Here is a 25,642-nt window from a genome sequence, read left to right on the forward strand (position 1 = left end):
GGATACGACCTGAGTGACTTTACTTTCACTTTTCACTTTCATGCATTGGAGAAGGAAAAGGCAATCCACTCCAGTGTTCTTGCCTAGAGAATCCCAGGGATGGAGCAGCCTGGTGGGCTGCCGTCTATGGGGTCGCACAGAGTCGGACACTACTGAAGCAACTTAGCAGCAGCAGAACAACTAATACTAATCAACTGAGCTAGCGGCTCAGAAGTAAAGAATCTGCTTGCCAGTGCAGGAGATGAAGGAGACATGTGTTCGATCCCTGGGTCGGGAAGATCCACTGGAGAAGAAAATGGCTACCCACTCCAGTATTCTTGGCTAGAGAATCCCATGGGCAGAGGAGCCTGGTGAACTATAGTCCGTGGGGTGGCAAAGAGTCTGGACACCACTGAGTGGCTGAGCACACACGCATGCTACAATAGAAGCTTTACCTACCTAATCAATCCTGCCCAAGTTTCCCTGGAAAGGCCCCAGTTATGTCTCAGGATTGTACAGGCACAGTGGAAACTCCCTTCTGCTTAAATAAGACTCTAAGATTTCTTGCAGCTATTTAGAAGTGGAAGAAAGATGTGTTGCTTATCTGTTATTGTATAACAAACTATCCAAAAGTCATAAAAAGTTAAATACAGTCAGAAATTCAAGCAGGGCTTGGCTGGGTAGTTTTTCTGCTCCATGAAGTACTGACTGGGATCACTTTGTGGTATTTAGCTTGTGGCATGGATGGTCTGGGGTTTCTAGCAGTATACTTTCATATGTTTTGCACCTTGATGGAGGCAGTTGGAAGGCTGTGCCCAGCTGGCCCTCTCTTCCTCCCCCTATAGTCTCAAGGCACATGGTCTCTCCAAAGAGGTAGCTGGACTTCTCACATGGCAGCTTAGGGCTTTAAGATCAATGGTTCCAAGAGACAGCAAGTGAAATTGCCTGTCTCTCACAGTCTGGGCCCAGAAATTGACAGAGTGTTACTTCTGGCATACCCTATTGGTCAGGTTGGTCACAGAGCCTCCTCATAATCAAAAGGAGGGACACTGATCCCACCTCTCCATGCAAAAAGTGGCAAATGATTCAGGGTCACCTTTAGTCTGTTACGAAAGAATTTGAATGCCATATGCTTGAAGAGATTTTATGTGAACATGAACAATGCAGATCTCTGATAAGCAAATAAGTGACAGATACTTTGTTAGAATACCTGGTTATTTCTAGATCTGCAGTTGTAGCTGTCTGTATGAACGGCCCCACTCCATTATTTGGGTGGAAAAGGTGGACCTGGAATCCTGTTTTTACTTTTAGTTCTGTGAAATGCTTCTGTTATAGTTTCATCTCTGCCATCCCTTCACTGGTGAAGTTGGAGATGTAGTCTGTTACTCATGTACTACTCAAATCTCTATATAACTCACCACTTCTGGGAAGTCTTCCCTAGCCAAAACAGGAATAGCCTGCTTTCTCTCTGTCTGCTAGAGAGATAAGTACTGTGCGTCTTTAAATCTTTTCCAAAATTAGAAAAAAGAATTATTACATGTTAAAAATTGGAAGGCACTCTCCAATAAATTGCACTTTGTTAAACAGAAGTGGGGGGAATACTCTTTAGTTAACAGTGTTACAGTTTATCATTTTCAATAAAATTTATTTTCTAAGTTGTCACAGCTAGAGATAGCTCAGATACTGGGAGTGTTAATCCCTTTGAGCAAGTTAGTTGCTGTTTCAGTAACACTGAGTGTAGTAAGCAGCAACCAAGGTTAATTATATCTGTTTAATTATAGTTAATTATATTATATTTCAAAACTTAGAGGGTAAGTCTTAATTCCTAATAGGGTTTATCATGCATAACATTTCTAATACATCTTTTTGATTTGATGTGGATAAATATGAAGCTTATAATAAGGAATGAAGCACCCAGTCACTTCTCTTTTAAAAGAAGTCAAAGTTCAAAAACTCCCAGAAGTTGGAATAGCTGATACATTTACACTTCTTTGTTTCAAACTACAGAACACAAAAATAAGTGATCCCTGAATATAAGAAGTGGCATATTTGCTGTAAACATGTCTCTAAGCTCGTTTCTTGTCCTATGTACAAGTGTACCTAAAAATTACTGTCTCTAAAATGACATGGATTTTACAGAAGTTATAAAAATTATAGAATTTTAAAATTCTAACCTAAGATATGCTTTAGTACCAACCAGAGGAAATTAGACGGTTATTGGTAGGTTAATCAAGAGTCCTTAAACTCCTTTTACAGAAATGATAGATTCGCCCCCCCCCCCCCACCTTTGTAGGAAGAGACGAATGGCTTCTCTCTTCAGTGAAGCTGGATCCTTTATCACAGGCTCAGGAGACAGCCCGAGGCTTAGAGACAGACTGCTTTGAGGGCATTGGAACCGCCGAGGTGCTGAGTAACCCTACTGAGAAAGAAAAAGGAGGAGGCGCTTCCGGAGTTAAAATAAGACAGAATGCATCATTGGAGAACACAGTGGCTGAAGACTGGCAGAATTTTCAACAGCTCAGGCTACCACATACTCTTCAGTTTTCGTTTGTACTTTGGAGGGTCTTTAGAAACCTTTGACAAAAAAATAGAGGTACAGTACGTTTTTAGCCAGTCAATATAAAGGAAACCCTGTTGATATAGGAACTGTTCTGATGTTCATTACTTAAACATTGCTCGCTTTGTCAGTATGGAGGGGGAGGTGTTGGTGATGAGTCTTAATTTTTTGTATCCCTATCCACCCTCTAAAAGCTTTTAAATTATTTTGAGCGCTCATAACATTTGAGGAGAGTTTGTAGTGTTTTGTGTATGTTCTGGATAATGCCTGGCATTCTGCGAGAAACTGATAAGCAGTAAATAATAAACACATCTCATTCGCCAGTGGACCAGAAAGATCGCTGTCATTCTTTTAGCAAAGAGCAAACTAATAAGCAGGAATTCTGGCCAGCCTCTCCTTTCCGTTACAGCTTCCAGTTATTTACCCGGGCTTAATGAATGGCCACCGGCTGGCAGACACAACAGCTCCACAGTATTTGCACACAATTTATTTAGGTCGGTTTAAAATTTTTCTCTCTCTTTGACGCCAGGGTTGCCCGACAAATTCAGAGAGAAACTCTGGAGACAGAGGGACGGAAGATTTCGTTTTTCAGTGATTTCCGAGGAGCAATCTCGGACGGGCTGGGTGAAATCGAGTACCATTTGCTTAAGGTTAAAAAAAAAAAAAAAATTCCAGTCTGGGGGGCCAGGTGGTGCTTCGGTAGGAGGGCCATGCAAGACGAAACCAGCTTTGGGGGAAGGACGCGGGGGGTGGGGGGTTCCTGCACGAGAGAATTCCGCTGTGCCTCGAGCGCCCACCCTCCACCTGGCTGCGGGACGTTATCTCTGGAGAAAAGCCCTGGAATCCCGAGCCCGCCGGACGCTGGGACTTACCCGAGCGCGCGGGAGAGCGCGCGGGGCCCGAGGCGGCGACGCCTGTCCCTTTAAGGGGCCGGTCTCCGGGCACCGCCGGGGCCCAGACGCCGGGACGTGCCGGGGCCGCCCCGCCCCGAAGCCGCCCGTTTCCTGCCGGGCGGCGCGACGGCACCTGAGCAACTGCGGCGGCGGCGACTCGGAGCGGGCGGCCCGGGCTGTAGTGCCGGCGCCGCCGCGTGTTCCCGGTCTCCTTTCCGGGCTGCACAGGGTAAGGGAGAGCAGGCCGTGCCGGGCCCGGGCTCCGACCGCGGGGACCGCGGAGGGGGGAGGGCTGCGCCGGCCGCGGGGTGCCGGGCCGACGGGAGGGCCGCGCCGGGCGGGGGGGCGCGGCCGCGGGGTCCCGACACCACCCGCCGCCGCCCCGCCGTAGGCCTCGGGCGCCGGGTCGTCGCCGCCGCCGGGCTCCAGCTTGGGCCCGGCTACCGGGTCGGGCGGGCTCCAAGGGGCCTCTCGGCCTCACCGGGCCGCCCCGGCCCGACCCCGGTTCCGCCGCGGCGCCTCCTCCGAGGACGTCTCCCGAGGGCGAGGTCGGCGGGAGAGGGCCCTGGGGTGACCGAGGAGCCTATTTTTAGACGGGCGTGAGGGCCCCCGGGAGGGAAGGCGGATTACCGCCGCCTCGGCCGGGGGACGGAGGGAGCGTGTCCCCGGCGGCGGCTCTGGGCCACGCTTACGCCATGCTGGAATTTCAGCCCTCGCCGCTCTCGGGGTGCTTGGGGAAGCAGCGCTCGTCCGTGCTCAGGGCCGCCTCCCGCCGCCCAGGGCTTGTCCCCGGGCCCCGGAGTGGGGCGGTTGAGGATGGGAAAGCAGCGTGAGGGGAGAGTTTGGAAAAATCTGGGGACCGCCCTGGAGAAGGGGGAAGTTATCCTTCCTCTCCCTGAGGGGTGTGTCTTCCTTACGGATTCTCCCTCCCCTCATCGGTTATCCAACAAGGAGATTTTTGGCTTCGGGGACCTCGGCAGAAAACCAAACCTGCAGCCTAGAGAAGTCGTAAGGTAATCAGACGTGGGCTGTGCTGCCCCGCGCGTCGGTGGTGAAGGAGCATGTGTGTACCGAAGACAGGCAGCCCCAGGCGCGGGGAGCGGCATCCTAACCTCAGCTAAGCTGCACCCTGATTAGATTCAGGAATGGATTGTTTAATACTAGCTGTTCCTTTTGAGAGGAAGGAGGAATCTTAAGTTCATGGTTGGACCTATTCCAGGAGAGGATTCCTTAGCAGGTATCTTAATAAGAACTGCTTAAAAAGCTGCAGTTGAAGTTAACTGTTCAGAGTTGTGGGGTGTTTTGAGATGCTTTGTGGAAACCCTTGAGAAATTTAGACAACCATTTTCTGCTAAAGATAAACATCTTGAGGTGAATGAACTAAACACCCTAAATTGTTTAGGACTTATCTTAAAAAGTTTGAATTCTTGGTTAATTAGGTTCTTTTCACTACCTAGCAAGCGCATGGTATCACTGCCTCCAGCTTGGCTAACTAGTTGCTGCTGAGACTGGTATGATTGTCCCAAGAATAACACCAGAGTACTCTTGAGTTGGTCTGTTTTGAGTAGACATGCCTTGCTATAAATACTTTCATATTTAATGTGTTATCTGAGAAGCCCCCCAGTCTCCGACCCCCCACCTGCTCTTCTTCAAGGATATAACAAGAAAGATTTGTAGATTGTAGATTCTAAGGAAAATTCATTAATTCATTCCTTTCCCCCTGCCTCCAACATTGAATTAGAAATGTCTCTTCTAATTTTGCAGCCTTTAGCAATGTAACTGTCTCTATCAGGTGCACTTAAAGAGTGAGGCTTTCTGTTTACCTTTCTGAGACTCATACTGAAACTTAAAATATAACAAAGCCTGATGAAATTTTTTCTTAAAAATATTAAGCACTTTAAAATTATAAAGAATATTGAGTATTGTATAACTCTTATGGGATCAGGGTCAACATTGTGAAGAGCCATTAATTTACCGTTTTGTTTCCACTTTAGTTTTTTCTGTATCCTTGAATATCATAGTCTCTTCTGCTTAATGCAGATGTTTTCTTGATTCTCTCACTCCAAGCCTCCTTAGAGGCTTTAATCTACTTTTAGTAGGGAGAACATTCTAATAATTAGATATTAAATGGCAGTCAATATGACATTTATGAAGGACCTGAGGTTAGTGAAGGACAGGGAAGCCTGGCATGCTGCCGTCCATGTGGTCCATGTGGTCGCAAAGAGTGGGACCCGACTTAGCGACTGAACAACAACATGCATAAGTCAAGTTGAGTTTCATTGTTTCCTCTTTCAGTATTTGTGAACATGACTTTGGGTGTTCTGATCTTGAAAATGTAGCTTATGTACAAAGCATAGGTAAAACATTGGTTTAGATAAGAATAGAAGCTTTTTTCCCCTATAAACAGAAAATTAAGCAGAAAGGGGGAAAATTGTTAGTATCATGACTAAGGAGTTTGATTTAACTTAACCTTCTATAGCTGAGCTCTTGAAAGAGAAAAAGTAATGGCAGTTTATAACTGTTTGCATGCCATGTTGTTGAATTGGTGTTTTAAATTTTTTTTTTTCCCTCAGTTTTTGAGATAGATTGCAGCGTAAGTCATTTAGGCTCTTAAAATTAATTAATTATTAAAGTGGTATAGGGTTTTAATTGGTTTTATCTTAAAAAGATAAAATAAGTAAAATAGTATACTTTTAGTTTTTGTTATTTAGTCAATAAGTTGTATCAAATCTTGTCTGACTCTTTTGCAACCTCATGGACTGTAGCCTGCCAGGTTCCTCTGTCCATGGGATTTTCCAGGCAAGAATAGTGGAGTGGGTTGCCATTTCCTTCTCCAGGGGATCTTCCTGACCCAGAGATCGAACCTGTGTCTCCTGCTTGGCAGGCAGATTCTTTATCACTGAGCCACCTGGAAAGCCCATACTTTTAGTACTAAGAATAATTTCAGTAATGACTCCAATAGGAAATCTATTATTTCTAGGAAATGTGTAAGAATTCACTTCTTTTAAAAAAGTTGATTTTAGTATTTTACCTATCACTTTACTACAGTTAAGAACTTTAACCTCACGTCAAGTTTCAGCAAAGAGATTTGTACACTACCTGGGACTTAGCACAAAACGAATTGTTTATACTCCCCTTCCTCCAGGGTATTGCTTTTAGGGTTTCTCTTCTTACTAATTACTCTGCTTATTTAGTCTTTATGATTCCTCTTCACTCTTGAAGTGCTCAACTCTTGGGTCACTTTACTTTCTATATTCCTCTGGTGATCTCATCCATCGTCATGGCTTTAAATACCTATATGCTGATGGCTTCCATTTTTATATCTCCAGCCCAGACTTACCTCCTGTGTTCTGTAAAACCTATTCCGAGTTTCCTTTTGGATGTGAAGTAGTAAACTCAAACTAAAATTCCATGTTCCTCTTTAAACCTGCTTAAGGTGCAGTCTAATCTGTCTTACTAGATGGCAGCTCTGTCCAACATTCAAGTGAAAAGAAAAGTGGAAGTATCCCTGACTTATTCATACTTGGTATTCTTGGCTCAGTCTTATCTTGAAAATATATCCGTAATCAAGTCACTTCTTACCACCTCCATTGCTCACTATGCTAGTCTAAACCAGTCTTCTCTCATCTAGATTTCTGCAGTTAAGCTCCTAATGGGTTTCTCTGCTTCTGTCCTGGTTCTCTGCAGTCTTTTTCAGCAGAGCAACCAGATCATACCTCTTCTCTCTTCAAAAATCCTGCAGTGACTTCCCATATGCATCGTAAAATGCGAAGTCCTACAAGGTCTTACAGAATCCTCCTACCCTCCCTGTCTCCCCTTACCTCTCCCAAGTTAGCGACTGCTCTGCCTCCTGCTTATTTGGCTCCAATCCCACTGACTGTCTTAGGGGCTTCATGCTGGTTGTTTCCCCTCCTTGAGTCACTTTTTCTGTGAGGTATCTCTGTGACCCATTCACTTGTCTCCTTCATATCTGCTCTTGAAATGTTTTTCAGAAGTCTGCTTTCCTATTTAAAGCTGCAGTTCCCTACTTGTGATCCCTGTACCCTGTTCTATTTTCCATAGCAATTGTCACCTTCCAACAAGCTATAAAATTTGCTTGTTGATTTTGCTTATTGTCTCTTTTCTCTGCTCCCAGACATACTATAATGTAACTTCTATGAGGACAGGGCTTTTTGTCTGTTTTGTTTATTGAGGGATCCTAAGAGTTGCTCAGTGGTAAAGAATCCACCTGCCAATGTAGGAGAAATGGGTTCAATCCCTGATTTGGGAAGATCCCCTGGAGAAGGAAATCGCAACCTATTCCACTATTCTTGCCTGGGAAATCCCATGGACAGAGGAGCCTGGCGAGTTACAGTCTATGGGGTTGCAAAAGAGTCAGACACAACTTAGCAACTGAACAACACCAAGGGTTTAGGGCAGTGCTTGGCACACAACATAATCTCAATAAAGATTTTTTAAAGATTTTTTTATTACAAGTGAATTAAAATCTTTATCTCTTGCAGGCTGTTTTTTTTGTGTTACTTTTTTTTTTTTTACTGTGATGCATATCTCATTTTGGACACATGTGGTTTTCAGTTTGCTCCTTTCCTATGAGCAGACAGCACAAGAAAAATGGCTGGGAAACTTTGGGAACACCTTGATGGAGGAAGGGATGTTGGAGTGTGGTTGAGACCTTCTTACCTGTCCCATGTGATTAGGATCATTGGTTAGGTCATTTAAAAAGTTGGCTAAAGCAAGAACTCAAGGTATCTGTGCACTTGGTTTTAATTTTAAGCAGTTACTTTTATTTGCCTCTCATTTTATTTGGATCAATCTCTTGTCTTTGAGTAGAGGTCTCCTGATCTTTTTTCTATGCATTATACCCTAAGAGCATTGTCTATGATTTCTAGTATTGTTTCTTTTTTTAAAAAGTAAAATGAAACTTTCAAACTTCCAAATCATTCTAGGTTTTTCCAATCCTTATTAAAGCCTTCCAAAGGATTTAACTTAGTTTTGTAGAAATGAAAGCTTGATCTTCAGTCTGTCATTTAATCGATTTATAGAAATAAAATATATAAATGAGTAGGTTGTTAGCCAGAGCATTTAGCTTTCTGCAGACACCAGCCCCTATATTTTTAACCAAGGGGACAAATGTCACTTAATCCAGTGAGAGGTCCTTTAAGATAGCTTCTATATTGAATAGTTCTCACAAGATCCTAGCTGCCTACCATTACTGTGGAGAATGTCATTTATCCACATTTCTTTATTTTGATTCTCAGTGACATCTGCAATTAGTTATCAGAACTTATATGATTTTTAGTAATTACATTGTCTATCAAGAGCCTTGATGATGTGCTACATTCTCACTGGAAAATGTGTGATGATTATTATTTATTCTTATACATGAGTCACTTAAGTTGCCAAGGAAACAGTCTGGTCTGAAAGTCAGTAGTAACTAGGAGATCTGCGGGTCTTAGACCTTATTAATGCTAGTCTTCTATGCAAGTTTCTTATTGCTCAGTTCTTTAATTGTGTAATGTGTGGTGTAAGTGGATAAAGTGTGGGTGCTAGGGAGTCTGAAGAACTTGGGTTTGAATTTGGCTTTGCTTCTTAAAACCACTTACTGTATGTGTAGATTTACCTGCCCGAGACTCATTTGCCTTGCTTATTTTATAAATCTTAGTAGTTGCTACATAAATGATAGCTAACATTAGAGTGCTTATTTGCTGTTTAAGACTTTGTAAATACTTTATGTATAGTATCATATTGAATCCTCTTCACAGCCTTATGAGATAGATGGTATTTGATGGAAACGATGGAGGCAGGTTAAGTAATTTGTCCAAAGACACAGAGCAAAGAAAAGGGGGAACCTGAATTTGAACTAGATATTCTGACTCTAGAGCCCATTCTCATCCATTGAGCTGTTTTATAAGAATGTTTTCTGAAAAAAAAAGAAACACTGTCCGTGTACAGTTGTCTGTTGTTAGGTATTATAAAGTTGCATTAAGGTTATAAAGATTTCTTTCCCCTGTAGCTAGAGGATTAACTCTGAAAGCTAGTGACTTAAATTTGAGGACCTAAAGTTTTCCAAGGAGAGAAAATGGTAAAAGCTACTTAAAACTAAATGCTATAAAATGCTTTATATAGAAAGCAGTAGGTAGACTATGATCTTTTCAATTTATAAAACATTTTTTCAGCCTTAATTCCTATGTATGTGCATTATGAGTTACTGCCTTGTGATCTTGTAGGCATTGCTCAGTGGTTATTTCAGAAAGGCCAACCCTGATCACCAAAATGCATGTCCTCTTTGTCTGAGCTTTATATTTTTCTTCATTGCATTATCAGTTATTACCTAACATCATAAAGCTGTGACCAACCTAGACAGCATATTAAAAAGCAGAGACATTACTTTGTCAACGAAAGTCCATCTAGTCAAAGCTATGCTTTTTCCAGTAGTCATGTGTGGATATGAGAGTTGGACTATAAAGAAAACTGAGCGCCAAAGAATTGATGCTTTTAAACTGTGGTGTTGGAGAAGACTCTTGAGAGTCCCTTGGACTGCAAGGAGATCAAACCAGTCAATTCTAAAGGAAATCAGCCCTGAATATTCATTGGAAGGACTGATGTTGAAGCTGAAACTCCAATACTTTGGCCACCTGATGCGAAGAACTGACTCATTGGAAAAGACCCTGATTGCTGGGAAAGATTGAAGGCAGGAGGAGAAGGGGACGATAGAGGATGCCCGACTCGATGGACATGAGTATGAGCAAGCTCCGAGAGTTGGTGATGGACAGGGAAGCCTGGTGTGCTGCAGTCCATGGGGTCGTAAAGAGTCAGACATGACTGAGGGACTGAACTGAACTGATAATATATGCTTATTTATTTATTTGTTTGATAGCTGTTTCACCTGTAAGAATATAAACATTAATGAGGCAGAAACTTTGTCTTGTTCACCACTGCCAACTGTGTTTCTGGTGCTTAGGTACTGCTTGCCAGATTTAATTTAAAAATTAATTTATTTTAATTGGAGGATAAATACTTTACAAACTGTGATAGTTTTTTGCCATACATCAACATGAATCGGCCATAGGTAAACATGTGTTCCCCCCCTATTCTGAACTCCCCATTCAACCTCCCTCCCCACCCTATCCCTTTGGGTTGTCCCAGAGCACTGACTTTTGGTGGCCTGCTTCAGGCATTGAAAATGAATGAATCAGTTGTCTGATGTTTGAAAATGATTGGGACTCATTGAGCCTTCTGCTTTCCTTGTCATTTGTGCCATCCTCCTTCTCCATTAGCATGACTAGTCGATTTACATGGAATGCCATGTAAAGTGAGACTTCAAGAATAAGGGTTTCAAGTTGACTCTTGGGAGTGGGATGGAAAATAAAATTTAATACACAAATTTCAGCAAAAATACTTCTCTGCTTAGTACCAGTTAATCTTATTGATCAGTAATGTAAGTTTTCTAAGTGAAATATGTACATAAATTATTTAGTGATTGCATATGTCTAGATCTATTTATCTTTGAAATAAATTTGAACAAGCTACATTGAAAGCTCCCCAGTGTTCTGAATGCTGTGTTGTTGAACACTTGTTTCCTTAAATTTTAAAAATCCACACACAGGTTGAATTTATGTGCTTCTGGACTGTACTTGTTTACTTTATTGGGAAATCATGTTTATTTGAAATGTGTTCTATAATTATTTTACATAGTTTTCATAACCTGGATGTCTCAGGTGGCTGAATATGATTTCTGTGAAGTGAATTTCTCAAGCTTCTCATATAATTTGGTATTTTCATTTCTGGGTATAGTTTCAGTTACTGTGGTATGTAATCCTTCTTTGTATTTTTTTTTTTTCTTTCTAAACACTATAAATGGGATCCTTCTGTATGAGTTTATTTGGAACTTCCTTTTTCCCCTCAACTTTATTGTCCTAATATTTTTCTTCCATGTTATATATAACTCTGATTCATTCACTTTCACTTCTATATGGAATTTCATTGTATGTATATTTTCTAATTTATTATGTGTTGATGGGCATTTGGGTAGTTTCCAGTCTTCTCTTGCTATTATAAACAATGCTGTTATGAATACCTTGTATGGCTCTGTTGGTGCACTTGCATCTATACTGTCTCTAGGTGGTGTTTTAAAAAAATGTTTTTGTTCTTACTTACAATAAGAAATAACTTTCACATTATGAGACTCAGTACATTATCAGATATATACGTGTATAACTAAGTTTCTTGGGGGAAAAACCCTATGTGTTGCTAGTTTGTTTCATTAAAAGTAAGAATGCTAATCAAGACCTACTAAGTTGATTTTTGTTACCTACTAATGTAGGTAACAGTTTGAGATTAGCAGTTTGAATGAATTGCTTTGGACCTTATATCTCGCTTGGAGTGGAACTGCTGAATTGTAGGAGAGGTTCATTTTCAGCTTTAGGTAGTGCTGAGTTGTTTTCCGGTATAATTGTAGTACCAGTTCATTCTCCACATTCTTGCCTATATAGTTGACACTTGAATATCTGGAGCAGTTAGGGACGCTGACCCTCTGTGCAGTCAAAATTCATCCTATAATTTATAATTGGCCCTCCATATCCCCTGTTCCTCTCAAATGTGGTTTGGCATTTGTTGTGTAGTCCTGAGGTAGTTACTATTGAAGAAAATCTGTGAATCAGACCCTCACATTTCACTCACGTGTTGTTTAAGGGTCTACCGTACCTAATAATGGTAAAAAATAAAGATAGACAGCCGGTTGGGCGTGAATTGATATGTTGTGGGTTTTGCATTTTTGCTTATAGTGTGGAGATGTATTTTCTGATATTTGCTGGCCATTTTTGTTTCCTTTTCTCAGAAATGACTTGGGTTTTTTTCTTTATTTTTTAAAAACATAATTTATTTTTGGTTGTGTTGGGTCTTTGTTGCTGTGCATGGGCTTTCTCCAGTTGCATGAGCTGGGCCTCCTCTTGGTTGAGGTGTGTTGGCTTCTCCTCGTGGTGGTTTCTCTTGTTGCAGTGCAAAGGGCTCTGGGTGCATGGGCTCTAGTAGTTGTCGCTCACGTGCTCTAGAGCAAGGGCTCAGTTGTGGTGCACAGGCTTAGTTGCTCTGTGGCATGTGGATCTTCTCGGTCCAGGGATTGAACCTTTGTCCACTGCATTGGCAGGCAGATTGCTGCCCACTAGGTCTATACAGTCAGCAAAAACAAGACTGGGAGCTGACTGTGGCTCAGATCATGAACTCCTTATTGCCAAATTCAGACTGAAATAGAAGAAAGTAGGGAAAACCACTAGACCATTCAGGTATGACCTAGATCAAATCCCTAACCATTATACAGTGGAAGTGAGAAATAGATTTAAGGGACTAGATCTGATAGACAGAGTGCCTGAAAAACTATGGATGGAGGATTGTGACATTGTATAGGAGACAGGGATCAAGACCATCCCCAAGAAAAAGAAATGCCAAAAACCAAAATGGATGTCTGAAGAGGCCTTACAAATAGCTGTGAAAAGAAGAGAAGCAAAAAGCAAAGGAGAAAAGGAAAGATATACCCATTTGAATGCAGAGTTCGAAGAATAGCAAGGAGAGATAAGAAAGCCTTCCTCGGTGATCAGTGCAAAGCAATAGAGGAAAACAATAGAATGGGAAAGACTAGAGATCTCTTCAAGAAAATTAGAAATACCAAGGGAACATTTCATGCAAAGATGGGCTCAATAAAGGACAGAAACAGTATGGACCTAAGAGAAGCAGAAGATATTAAGAAGAGGTGGCAAGAATACACAGAAGAACTATACAAAAAAGATCTTCATGACCCAGATAATCACGATGGTGGGATCACTCACCTAGAGCCAGACATCGTGGAGTGTGAAGTCAAGTGGGCCTTAGGAAGCATCACTATGAACAAAGCTAGTGAAGGTGATGGAATTCCAGTTAAGCTATTTCAAATCCTAAAAGATGATGCTGTGAAAGTACTGCACTCAATATGCCAGCAAATATGGAAAACTCAGCAGTGGCCACAAGACTGGAAAAGGTCAGTTTTCATTCCAATCCCAAAGAAAGGCAATGCCAAAGAATGCTCAAACTACTGCACAATTGCACTCATCTCACGCGCTAGTAAAGTAATGCTCAAACTTCTCCAAGCCAGACTTCAGCAATACGTGAACTGTGAACTTCCAGATGTTCAAGCTGGTTTTAGAAAAGGCAGAGGAACCAGAGATCAAATTGCCAACATCCTCTGGATCATCGAAAAAGCAAGAGAGTTCCAGAAAAACATCTATTTCTGCTTCACTGACTATGCCAAAGCCTTTGACTGTGTGGATCACAATTAACTGTGGAAAATTCTTCAAGAGATGGGCATACCAGACCACCTGACCTGCCTCTTGAGAAACCTGTATGCAGGTCAGGAAGCAACAGTTAGAACTGGACATGGAACAACAGACTGTTTCCAAATAGGAGAAGGAGTATGTCCAGGCTGTATATTGTCACCCTGCTAATTTAACTTATATGCAGAGTACATCATGAGCAATGCTGGACTGGATGAAGCCCAATCTGGAATCAAGATTGCCGGGAGAAATATCAATAACCTCAGATATGCAGATGACACCACTCTTATGGCAGAAAGTGAAGAAGAAGTAAAGAGCCTCTTGATGAAAGTGAAAGAGGAGAGTGAAAATGGCTTAAAGCTCAACATTCAGAAAACTAAGATCATGGCATCCGGTCCCATCACTTCATGGCAGATAGATGAGGAAAGAGTGGAAACAGTGGCTCACTTTATTTTTCTGGGCTCCAAAATCACTGCAGATGGTGATTGCAGCAATGAAATTAAAAGACGCTTACTCCTTGGAAGGAAAGTTATGACCAACCTAGACAGCATATTAAAAAGCAGAGACATTACATTGCCAACAAAGGTCTGTCTAGTCAAGGGTATGGTTTTTCCAGTGGTCATGTATGGATGTGAGAGTTGGACTATAAAGAAAGCTGAGCGCCAAAGAATTGATGCTTTTGAACTGTGGTGTTGGAGAAGACTCTTGAGAGTCCCTTGGACTGCAAGGAGATCCAACCAGTCCATCCTAAAGGAGATCAGTCTTGGGTGTTCATTGGAAGGACTGATGCTGAAGCTGAAACTCTAATACTTTGGCCACCTGATGTGAAGAGCTGACTCATTGGAAAAGACCCTGATGCTGGGAAAGATTGAAGGCGGGAGAAGGGGACGATAGGGGATGAGATGGTTGGATGGCATCACTGACTCAATGAACATGAGTTTGGGTAAACTCCAGGAGTTGGTGATGGACAGGGAGGCCTGGCGTGCTGTGGTTCATGGGGTCGCAAAGAGTTGGACACGACTGAGCAACTGAACTGAACTTCCTAAGTCCTTGTTTTTCTCTTTGATAGGAGTTCTTTTATGTTCATAATACTAATTTTTTATGTTCATAATAGTAATTTTTTATGTTCATATTACTAATTTTTTGCTTATCACATATCACAGATGTCTTTTCCAACTTTGTGGTTTGTCTTTTTCGTTCTCTTATGGTTTCTTTGTTAATAAAAGTTAAACATTTTAATTTAGTAGAATTTCTCAGGATTTGTGTTTGTTTAAGAAATCCTTTTCTACCTCAAGGTTATAAAGATATTCTTATATGTTGTCTTAGGAAGTTTAGTTTTGCATTTCATAATTCTTTCTCAGGAGTTGATTCTTGTTTTTTTCCCTTTTATGCTGCCGCTGTCTTTTCTCCAAAATTGCTTTTCATTTCAGTTTTTTTTTTTAAGTAGTAAAATGTGTGAATTTAGTAGATAATTTTGAAATAAATCTTTGAGTTATTAGTATTATGTGCTGTCCACACCTTGCTTTTAGAGTCATAGGTAAATATTATGTAAGAACATTAAGGTATGAATGGTTATCTAGTAAACTTTGAAGTCTTCACTCTCCCCCAACCCCAATATGAAGTTAAAGATGTGTAAACATTTCAGTGATGCCAGTGTTTGCGTGTAGTTTTCTTAAGTTATTAAGGACATTTGTTGTGAAGTAGTCTGGTTAGTTATTTTCTTAAAATTCCAGCTGTTTGTGCTTGATATTTTATGGTTTTAATGTAGTGCACTGTGAGTGTAGACCTATTTCTCTGTATCCAGCTCGGAGTATACATACAATCTCAGGAATCAAATCTTTCTTCAGTTTTGGAAAATTCTCAGCTCTTTAAATATATTAATAGCTCCTATTATTTTCAAGTTTCTTCTCTTTTGGTCGACCTGTGTTGGAGTCTGTTAGTTTATCCTTTTTGTATTTTAATTGTTCTTTCAGTTTTTTTCTCTTTATTTTTCTATGCCTTATACTAGGGTAGCAATTTATGTTTTTCTTCTGCTTCTGTCCAGTCTAGAGTTTATTCTGTCTATGAAGCCTACATGGCAGTATTTATAATTTTTATTTCTTAGATTTGGAATTGCTTTTTTATATACACCTGCCTGTTTCATTTGTCTCTGTTTTTGTTTTATAACCTTTTTGCTATTTTGTAAAAAGATTCCTTTATCACTCTGACACCTTCAACATGTTCAAATTTAAAAATCTTTGTCAGACTGTTACGTAAACTAATACCATCTGGTGTGAATTCATGTTTTTATTGATTTTTTTTCCTCCCCACATTATTAAATTTCTTCCTGTGTTTTGGTTTATTTATTTATTGAGTACATTTTGAGTGGAGTTTTTTTTTTTTTAACCTTTTTTCCATTAGTGACCATTTCCATCCCCACCTCAAAATTATTATTTTTTTGACTGTTTCTACCTGGCTCACTCTTCATCTAGTTGTAAGCTAGGTTTGTTCTGAAACAGTTAAAAGGAAAAAGCAAAGTGGAAAGAAGTGTTTCCAAGATGAAATCATATAATGAGAAAGAGGAAGGTAAGCGGGTTGTGTGTGTGTGTGTGTAGAGAGAACTCGTGTTTAGGGGAGTTGTGGAGATCAGTTCTGGTTGTTCATTGGAAGGACTGATGTTGAATCTGAAACTCCAATACTTTGGCCACCTCATGCGAAGAGTTGACTCATTGGAAAAGACTCTGATGCTGGGAAGGATTGGGGGCAGGAGGAGAAGGGGATGACAGAGGATGAGATGGTTGGATGGCATCACCGACTTGATGGACCTGGGTTTGGGTAAACTCCAGGAGTTGGTGATGGACAGGGAGGCCTGGCGTGCTTCGATTCATGGGGTCGCAAAGAGTCGAACACAACTGAGCGACTGAACTGAACTGATGCGAAGAAGTGACTCATTGGAAAAGACCCTGATGCTGGGAAAGATTGAAGGCAGGAGGAGAAGGGGACAACAGAGGATGAGGTGGTTGGGTGGCATCACCAACTCAATGGACATGAGTTTGAGTAAACTCCGAGTGTTGATGATGGACAGGGAGGCCTGGCGTGCTGCAGTCCATGGGGTTGCAAAGAGTCGAACACAACTGAGCGACTGAACTGAACTGAACTGAATGAAATCTAAAAAATGACAGTTTCCTATGATGGAGAGGAATATAGTGTAGAAGAGCACAGAAGAATCTGTGGGTCAAAGCAAGTAGCTCAGTTATGTCCGACTCTATTTCAAATCCTGAAAGATGATGCTGTGAAAGTGCTGCACTCAATATGCCAGCAAATATGGAAAACTCAGCAGTGGCCACAAGACTGGAAAAGGTCAGTCTTCATTGCAATCCCAAAGAAAGGCAATGCCAAAGAATGCTCAAACACCACACAATTGCACTCATCTCACACACAAGTAAAGTAATGCTCAAAATTTTCCAAGCCAGACTTCAGCAATACATGAACCGTGAACTTCCAGATGTTCAAGCTGGTTTTAGAAAAGGCAGAGGAACCAGAGATCAAATTGCTAACATCCTCTGGATCATCGAAAAAGCAAGAGAGTTCCAGAAAAACATCTATTTCTGCTTTATTGACTATGCCAAAGCCTTTGACTGTGTGGATCACAATAAACTGTGGAAAATTCTTCAAGAGATGGGCATACCAGACCACCTGACCTGCCTCTTGAGAAACCTGTATGCAGGTCAGGAAGCAACAGTTAGAACTGGACATGGAACAACAGACTGGTTCCAAATAGGAGAAGGAGTATGTCCAGGCTGTATATTGTCACCTTGCTAATTTAACTTATATGCAGAGTACATCATGAGAAACGCTGGGTTGGGTAAAGCCCAATCTGGAATCAAGATTGCCGGGAGAAATATCAATAACCTCAGTTATGCAGATGACACCACCCTTATGGCAGAAAGTGAAGAAGAAGTAAAGAGCCTTTTGATGAAAGTGAAAGCTGCTGCTGCTAAGTCACTTCAGTCATGTCCGACTCTGTGCGACCGCATAGACGGCAGCCCACCAGGCTTCCCCGTCCCTGGGATTCTCCAGGCAAGAATACTCGAGTGAGTTGCCATTTCCTTCTTCAGTGCATGAAACTGCTACTGCTAAGTCACTTCAGTCGTGTCCGACTCCTAGCAACCCCATGGACTGCACCCCACCAGGCTCCTCCATCCATGGGACTCTCCAGGCAAGAGTACTGAAGTGGGGTGCCATTACCCTCTCCGGAAAGTGAAAGAGGAGAGTGAAAATGGCTTAAAGCTCAACATTCAGAAAACTAAGATCATGGCATCCGGTCCCGTCACTTCATGGCAGATAGATGAGGAAAGAGTGGAAACAGTGGCTGACTTTATTTTTCTGGGCTCCAAAATCACTGCAGATGGTGATTGCAGCAATGAAATTAAAAGACGCTTACTCCTTGGAAGGAAAGTTATGACCAACCTAGACGGCATATTAAAAAGCAGAGACATTACATTGCCAACAAAGGTCTGTCTAGTCAAGGGTATGGTTTTTCCAGTGGTCATGTATGGATGTGAGAGTTGGACTATAAAGAAAGCTGAGCGCCAAAGAATTGATGCTTTTGAACTGTGGTGTTGGAGAAGACTCTTGAGAGTCCCTTGGACTGCAAGGAGATCCAACCAGTCCATCCTAAAGCAGATCAGTCCTGAGTGTTCATTGGAAGGACTGATGTTGAAGCTGAAACTCCAATACTTTGGCCACCTGATGTGAAGAGCTGACTCATTGGAAAAGACCCTGATGCTGGGAAGGATTGAGGGCAGGAGGAGAAGGGGACGACAGAGGATGAGATCGCTGGATGGCATCACTGCCTCGGTGGACATGGGTTTGGGTGGACTCTGGGAGTTGGTGATGGACAGGGAGGCCTGGCGTGCTGTGGTTCATGGGGTTGCAAAGAGTTGGACACGACTGAGTGAACTGAATTGAACTGTTCTACAGGTAGTTGTGAATTTTGTGTGCTCATTAAGGTAGGTGCATTTAGGGTCTTTCTACTCCACCATTTTGGCTGTTCTCCTATAAAATTTTTTTTTTTAATTTAATAAAAAAAATACAGGTTTGTTTTTGGCTGTGTTGAGTCTTTGTTGTGACACGTGGGATCTTTTGTTTCCTTATGTGGGCTCTTTGTTGCTGCTTTCGGGCTTCTCTCTAGTTTGTGGCACATGGGCTGTAGAGTGCATGGGCTCTAGTTGTGGCATGAGGGTTCCAGAGTTGGTGGGCTCTGTAGCTGTGGCATGCGGGCTCTCCAGCTGTGGCCTGAGGGCTCACTAGTTATGCTGTGAGGGTTTAGTTGCCCCGTGACATGTGGAATCTTAGTTCCCCATCAGAGACTGAAGCTGTGTTCCTTGCTTTAGAAGGCAGCTTTTTGACCACTGAACCACCAGGGAAGCCCCATCTCTTATAAAGTCTTAGTGAAAGCTTTTTGTGTACCTGTTGGGTGGTGGGCAAAGGAGGCAAGCTGTCTCTTTTCCTTGTGTCAGTAAGGCCATTTCTTTTACCCTTTGCTGACTTGCAGTGTATAGTGTATACAGTCACTCACTTGTGTCTGACTCTTTGGGACTCTGTGGACTATCTAGCCCACCAGGCTCCTCTCTCCATGGGATTTTTCCAGGCAAAAATACTGGAGAGGGTTGCCATTTGCTGACGTGGACCCCTTAAAAAGTCCCAGTTTTATGTACCTGTGTCATTTCCACTTCCCCAACTTACAGCCTAGTGTTTCCTGTGATAGTATTGAGTGACCATTAATACTGTCAGTTCCTATTTCATATTCCCTGTCCCCCGGGGTTTCCCTTAATTTCCGGAAAACATGTCTATTTCAAAACAAAGCAACTTCTGTTACCTTTAATTGAAAGAGTTTTCACTTCCAATTTAAGAAATGGAGTCCTTAAATTAGCTTTAAAATCATGGTTTAATTTATAATTTTAAAATACAGTGAATTCAGTTTAAGCTTAAATTATATTATGAAAATAATATACGCACGGTGGAAAAAATGTAAACATTGTGAAAGATTCAAGATGAAAAGTTACCAGACAGGTACCCAGAAGTCACCATAGACTTAATGGTTTCTGTTGTGTCCTTTCAGGAGCTCTGTAAGCATGTATGAGCATGACTGTATTACTTAAAAGGGAATTTTCTCTGTATGTAGTAGTGATAGTGTTAGTTGCTCAGTTGTGTCCTACTCTTTGTGACCCCATGGACTGTACCTGCCAGGCTCCTCTGTCCGTGGAATTTTCTAGGCAAGAATACTGGAGTGGGTTTCCATTTCCTTCTCCAGGGGATCTTCCCCATCCAGGGATCAAAACTTGGGTCTCCTGCATTGCAGGCAGATGCTTTACCATCTGAGCCTTGTGCAACTTGCTTTTTATGTATATTTGGTTTATTTACAGTGTTTTTGAATGTCTTGCCACTTTACATGTGAAGCTCTACTGTAAGGTTATTTAATCATTTCCCTAATGTTGGTCATATGGTTCTTCCTAATTTTAAAGTTGCTTTGCTAACAGTGAGCACTCTTTTTAACGTGTCTTTGTATTTGTGTGATTACAATAAACTACCAGAGAAGGAGTTTTCTCTATTGAAGAGTATGCACTATTCTTATATCTGTCTAGGAGATTGCACTGGTTATAATCAAGTTAACACTACATGAGGATACTGGTTTATAGTTTGTAGTTCATGCCAGATTTTGTAAATGCAGTTTTATTGAGGTATAATTGGCGCACACGGAACTGCATGTGTTAAGTGCACAGTCTGATACATTGTGACGTGTGCACTGATGAAACCATCGCCAGGATCAGGGTGGTGTACATGTGCCTCATCTGCAAAATGTCCTCATTCCTGTTTGATAACCCCTCATTCCCACATGTTCCTTCCCTGCCAACTTAAGTGGGGAAAGGTAACATTGTTTTAATTTGCGTTTCTTTAATATGAGTGAGGTTGCATTGAAGTATATATATATTTATTTGTTGGATACCTTTTTCCCCCCTAGGAATCTTGTAAAGGTGTCCTTTAACCTTTCTGTCATGTGTTCATCTTTTTCTCACATTTTTGGTGACGTTTGTAAGTTAAGGCTACCAGACCTTTGTCTTTTTTGAGTTTAGTCCCTTATTTTTTCCATAAAATCTTTACAGTGTTTTCTGGGTCAGTTTTTCCCATTTTTTTCCTTGATGGCTCTGAGTATTACATGAGACATAGGGAAAAAAACATCCTCTTACAAACAAAATTATTTTACATGAAAAGAAATACATTTGTCTTCTGGTTTTTCATGGTTTAATTTTTTAACCTTTAAAACTTTGATCCATATATAATTTAGTTATGGGCTTTAATTTTCCCCCAAAGTGGCTACCATTTGTGCTGATACTATTTATTAAATCATAGATTTACTTATTGATTTGAAATGGCTCTCTGATTTTATACTGAAATTTTCATATGTATTTGGGGCTCTTTATATTACATTTATTTGGCAGTTTTTGGGCAAGAGGTAAACATTCTTGTTTCCTAGTGAAGTTTTCCAGTAGTTCCTTTGGAGTTTTTTGAATAGTATTTGACATTCTTGTCTTGTCATTTACATTTCATGTTTAGTTTGTGAAATGATATTAAGTACTATGTCTTTTTGGGGAATAGGCAAGAATAAATATATTATTTTATCATTTTAGTACCTTTATTGATGAGTGACCTAAGGTGATGCGCTTTAGCTTAACACTTTTTAACTTCCCTGGTGCTCAGACTGTGAAGAATCTGTCTGCAGTGCAGAAGACGTGGTTTCAATCCCTAGGTCGGTAAGATCCCCTGGAAAAGGGAATGGCTACCCACTCCAGGATTTTTGCCTGGAGAATTCCAGGACAGAGGAGCCTGGCAGGTTATAGTCCATGGCATCACAGAGTCAGACGTGAGTGAGTGATGAATGCTTTCACTTTAACACCCTAGCAAAACTTTCCTAAGGGATGGTAGGGTTTGAAGTATGTTTTCTGTTTGTTGATAAATTTAATCGATACCATGCATCAGTTATTAGGACTGCCTTGTGGTAGTGGAATTGGACACAGTTGATGAGGTTTAGGGTGGTTAGAGGGCCACAAGGAGAAGTTATGGGAGGAAGACTGTGGATCAAAACTAGGAAGAATATTGTAATGTGTTTATGGAAGGAGCTTATGGGAGGTGTTTATTCCTAATAAGCATAAAATTGCTGACCTTTCAGCTGGGTGGGTAGTTGAATTAGATGGCCTCTTCCAACCTAGAGATCTTGTGAAAAAGTAGATTTTAAGACTGTAGATTTTAGGGGAAGGAAGTCTTCTGTATATGGTGTAACTGTGTTATACATCAGTGGTATGAATTTCATGTTCTAATGTTCATTTTTTGAACAATTTTGATGATTTATATTCATCTTTAGAACCTGATTTTATGTATTGATTTGAAATACTAATTACTTAAATGTATTGTTAAGTTTCTGATAGTAAAGCTTTTAATTTGTCTAACTTACCATAAGTTATCTTTCTTTACAGAATAAACTTGACCAGGTTATTTCCTGTGGGTATGATTTTAAAATGAACAGTGCCTTTTCCTGAGAAAATGGACCAGCTGGGGCTTGGTGGATAAGCAAAAATCTGAAGGATTGGTATAACTCGCAGCAGCTACCAGCTATGCAGATCCTTTTTATTTTTTTGGAGAAGCTGTTCAAACTGATTTTTCTAGTCTGTATTAAAGGGAAGATAGTGAGTCTGGTTAAAAGAGAACAGATAGACATTTCATGTGTTGTGACATGATACCTAATGGAGAAATTGAATTTCATTACTCATCTCTGGCTTTAGTTGGATTTGTTTCAGATTGGGGTAGCAGTACTCTAGAATGGGTATTGCTGAAATAATTTAAGGGATGTGTTAATAAGGTGTGAGTCATAGAAATAACTATGTGTTGCAGTATACAAGGAGAAATTGCACCTCAGCTTTAAGATTCCAGTATAGTCTGTAAAGTTAATTTTAGGAAGTTGTAAATGGATTTCCCATGTTAGGCAACTCAGTGTTTGCTTTGTGAGAGTATCTTATCTTTTGATTGCTTTCAATCTTTTCCTACTGTTGTAAAAGATAATTTTATACTTGTATTATGGACTCTGGGGCGATTATACTTTTGTTGTAGTGACTAACTAGAGAATAGAAATTTAGATAAGTTTTTGTATTTTGATGGCCTTTTCAGGAATTGAATAATAATTTGTTTTTTTAATTGGTTTGTAGAGTCAAGTTTTAAAAAATTTTTATTGTAGATTTAATACACTTGTAAACTTTTAAACTTTTTCAGCTGTGCAATATGTAAGATGAATTCATTTATTTTCTTGTGTTTTCTTTAAGTACTTTATACATTTTCTTAAGTTGTCTGGATGTCTTTATTTGCTCTGAATGATCAAGCCTTTCCTCTACCGATTTGAAATAATTTACAATAAACTAAATAAAAAAATCAGTTTGGATCTATCTTAGATTTTGAGTTCCATTATTCTCTCTTCATTTATCTTCGTTGCACTGCAATATATTATGTTTCTATAATTGCTAGACTGTTATGCCCTGTCTCATAGAATTCTGTGAACATGTACATGAATAAATGCTCTAGGATTTTAGGAGGAGGAGAACTATCTGTAGGCGTGGTGCTTGAGCTGGAAGAGTAGATCTCATTGAACTCAGGTTCGGTTTTTATGCTCTGTTTTTGTTTTTAAAGTTGTGGTGTCTATTTATTTGGCTGTGTTGGGTCTTTGTTGCTGCATGCTGGCTTTCTCTAGCTGCGTAGGGCTGGGACTGTTCTCTAGTTGTGGCTTCTCTTGTTGTGGAGCATGGGTTCTAGGGCGTGTGGGTTTCAGTAGTTGTGGTGCCCAGCCTTAGTTTCCCCATAGCATGTGGAATCTTCCTGGATCAGGGATTGAACTTGTGTTCATTCCCTGCATTGGCAGACAGATTCTTAACCACTGGACCACCAGGGAAGTCCTATGCTCTGTTTGCTCAGCTAGATCATAGATTCATTTAAAGTCAGTGAATCTGTTTGTCCAGTACTGCTAAGCATCCTGTGTTCTCCATTCCAAGTTTTAAATTTAAGTGGAGAATAAAGTGAGCAAAATTTATAAATAAAATATTAGCCATATAATAATTAAAATGTGTTTTATAGGACTGACAGTGCCCCCTTTTTTACCCTTTCTCTGAACTAATAACTTTCCCATTTCATTAAGAAAATAGTAGCATCAGGATGATAATTTGCACAAATTTATACACTGTATCTACCTCCTTGCCTGTGCCTATATATTCCCTAGATGTCTGTGCTTCCATCTAAGGCCAGTCTCTTTACTTGCACACCAAATTCTTTCTCTCTTGCCATTTGAAAATGTTGCCCCTCACCCCTCTCTCTCCTGCCTCATCAGGCTTTCCCCTTCTACTGGATCATCTTTATCATTGTATTAACATGCTGTCATTTCTTCTGCCTGTACAAACCAAACTCCCAACCTCATATTCCCCTCCAGCTTCCATTGCATTTTTCTTTATTACTTCACAGGAAGTCTATAAAGAGTCATTCTCATCTGTTGGAGTTCTCACTTTTCAATTCCTTTCAGTCAGGTTTTGATGATCACCACTCTGTTGTTTTGGTCAAAGTTACCACTAATGTCTCAGTTGCTAAAATGCAATAGTCAGTTTCTGGTTTTTATTGTACTTTATTTACTAACACCATTTAACAAAGTTGATTAATCTCTCCTTCTTGATATATTTTATCCATTTAGCAACCAGGGTGGAATTCTCCTAATTTTATTTTATTCTCAATTGTCCAGGGGCTCTGTCTTGAGACCTGGGCTCTGTTTGTACGCATTCCCTTGGTGATTTTTTTTTCTCTAAGCCATGGTCCTTCCAATTGGATGTAAGAAACTACATGATTTTGTTCATTGTCCTCTGCCCCCTTCAAATGATCTCTTCAACTTCATCTTTTACTACATTTCCTCTTGTACATTATACTTGTCTTTATTGTTCTTGCTTAAATGTGTCAGGTGTGTTCCTGTCTCATGTACTGTATATAAATTGCTGGACTGTCTTTTAGTCGAACGTTAGCTTTATTAAGGGCAGGGATTGTGGCCTTTTGTACTGATGTTTATTCAGAATGCCTTAGAAAACAAATGTTACACATCAGTTCAGTTCAGTTCAGTTCAGTCGCTCAGTCATGTCCGACTCTCTGCGACCCCATGAATTGCAGCACGCCAGGCCTCTCTGTCCATCACCAACTCCCAGAGTCTACCCAAACCCATGTTCATCGAGTCGGTGATGCCATCCAACCATCTCATCCTCTGTTGTCCCCTTCTCCTCCCGCCCCCAATCCTACCCAGCATTAGGGTCTTTTCCAATGAGTCAACCCTTTGCATGAGGTGGCCAAAGTATTGGAGCTTCAGCTTCAACATCAGACCTTCCAATGAACACCCAGGATTGATCTCTTTTAGGATGGATTGATTGGATCTCCTTGCAGTCCAAGGGACTCTCAAGAGTCTTCTCCAACACCACAGTTCAAAAGCATCAATTCTGCGGCGCTCAGCTTTCTTCACCGTCCAACTCTCACATCCATACATGACCACTGGAAAAACCATAGCCTTGACTAGACGGACTTTTGTTGGCAAAGTAATGTCTCTGCTTTTAAACATGCTATCTAGGTTGGCCATAACCTTCCTTCCAAGGAGTAAGCGTCTTTTAATTTCATGGCTGCAGTCACCATCAGCAGTGATTCTGGAGCCCAAAAAAGTAAAGTCTGACACAGTTTCCACTGTTTCCCCACATAATTGATGATAAAATAACTATACAAAGTGTTGTGGAAGATGATAGTTGAAAAGATACTTTCATTGTAATGATTTGAGCTCTGTTTTGAGGGATAAGTGAAGATTTGATAAAAAGAAC

The 25,642-nt window shown here is 40.8% G+C and overlaps 1 protein-coding gene across 50 annotated transcripts in view; it reads left to right on the forward strand.

Annotated features, from left to right (window-relative positions):
* Window positions 1-3,485: 3,485 nt before the first annotated feature.
* The window catches only part of KTN1 (kinectin 1), a 108,056-nt gene continuing 85,899 nt past the window's right edge, over window positions 3,486-25,642 (forward strand). For 28 of the 50 annotated variants that reach the window (XM_081509522.1, XM_081509515.1, XM_081509533.1 and 25 more), the window contains exon 1: window positions 3,486-3,658. The gene's annotated coding sequence lies outside the window, so the exon portion shown is untranslated. Of the gene's footprint in view, window positions 4,443-20,561; window positions 20,641-25,642 lie in introns of those variants that run through there. The other 22 variants (XM_081509523.1, XM_081509516.1, XM_081509534.1 and 19 more) reach the window with 3 other exon arrangements.

This window comes from Giraffa tippelskirchi, chromosome 7, assembly GCF_054371585.1.
Source record: "Giraffa tippelskirchi isolate mGirTip1 chromosome 7, T2T-mGirTip1v1.2.pri, whole genome shotgun sequence".
Taxonomy (NCBI): Eukaryota; Metazoa; Chordata; class Mammalia; order Artiodactyla; family Giraffidae; genus Giraffa; species Giraffa tippelskirchi.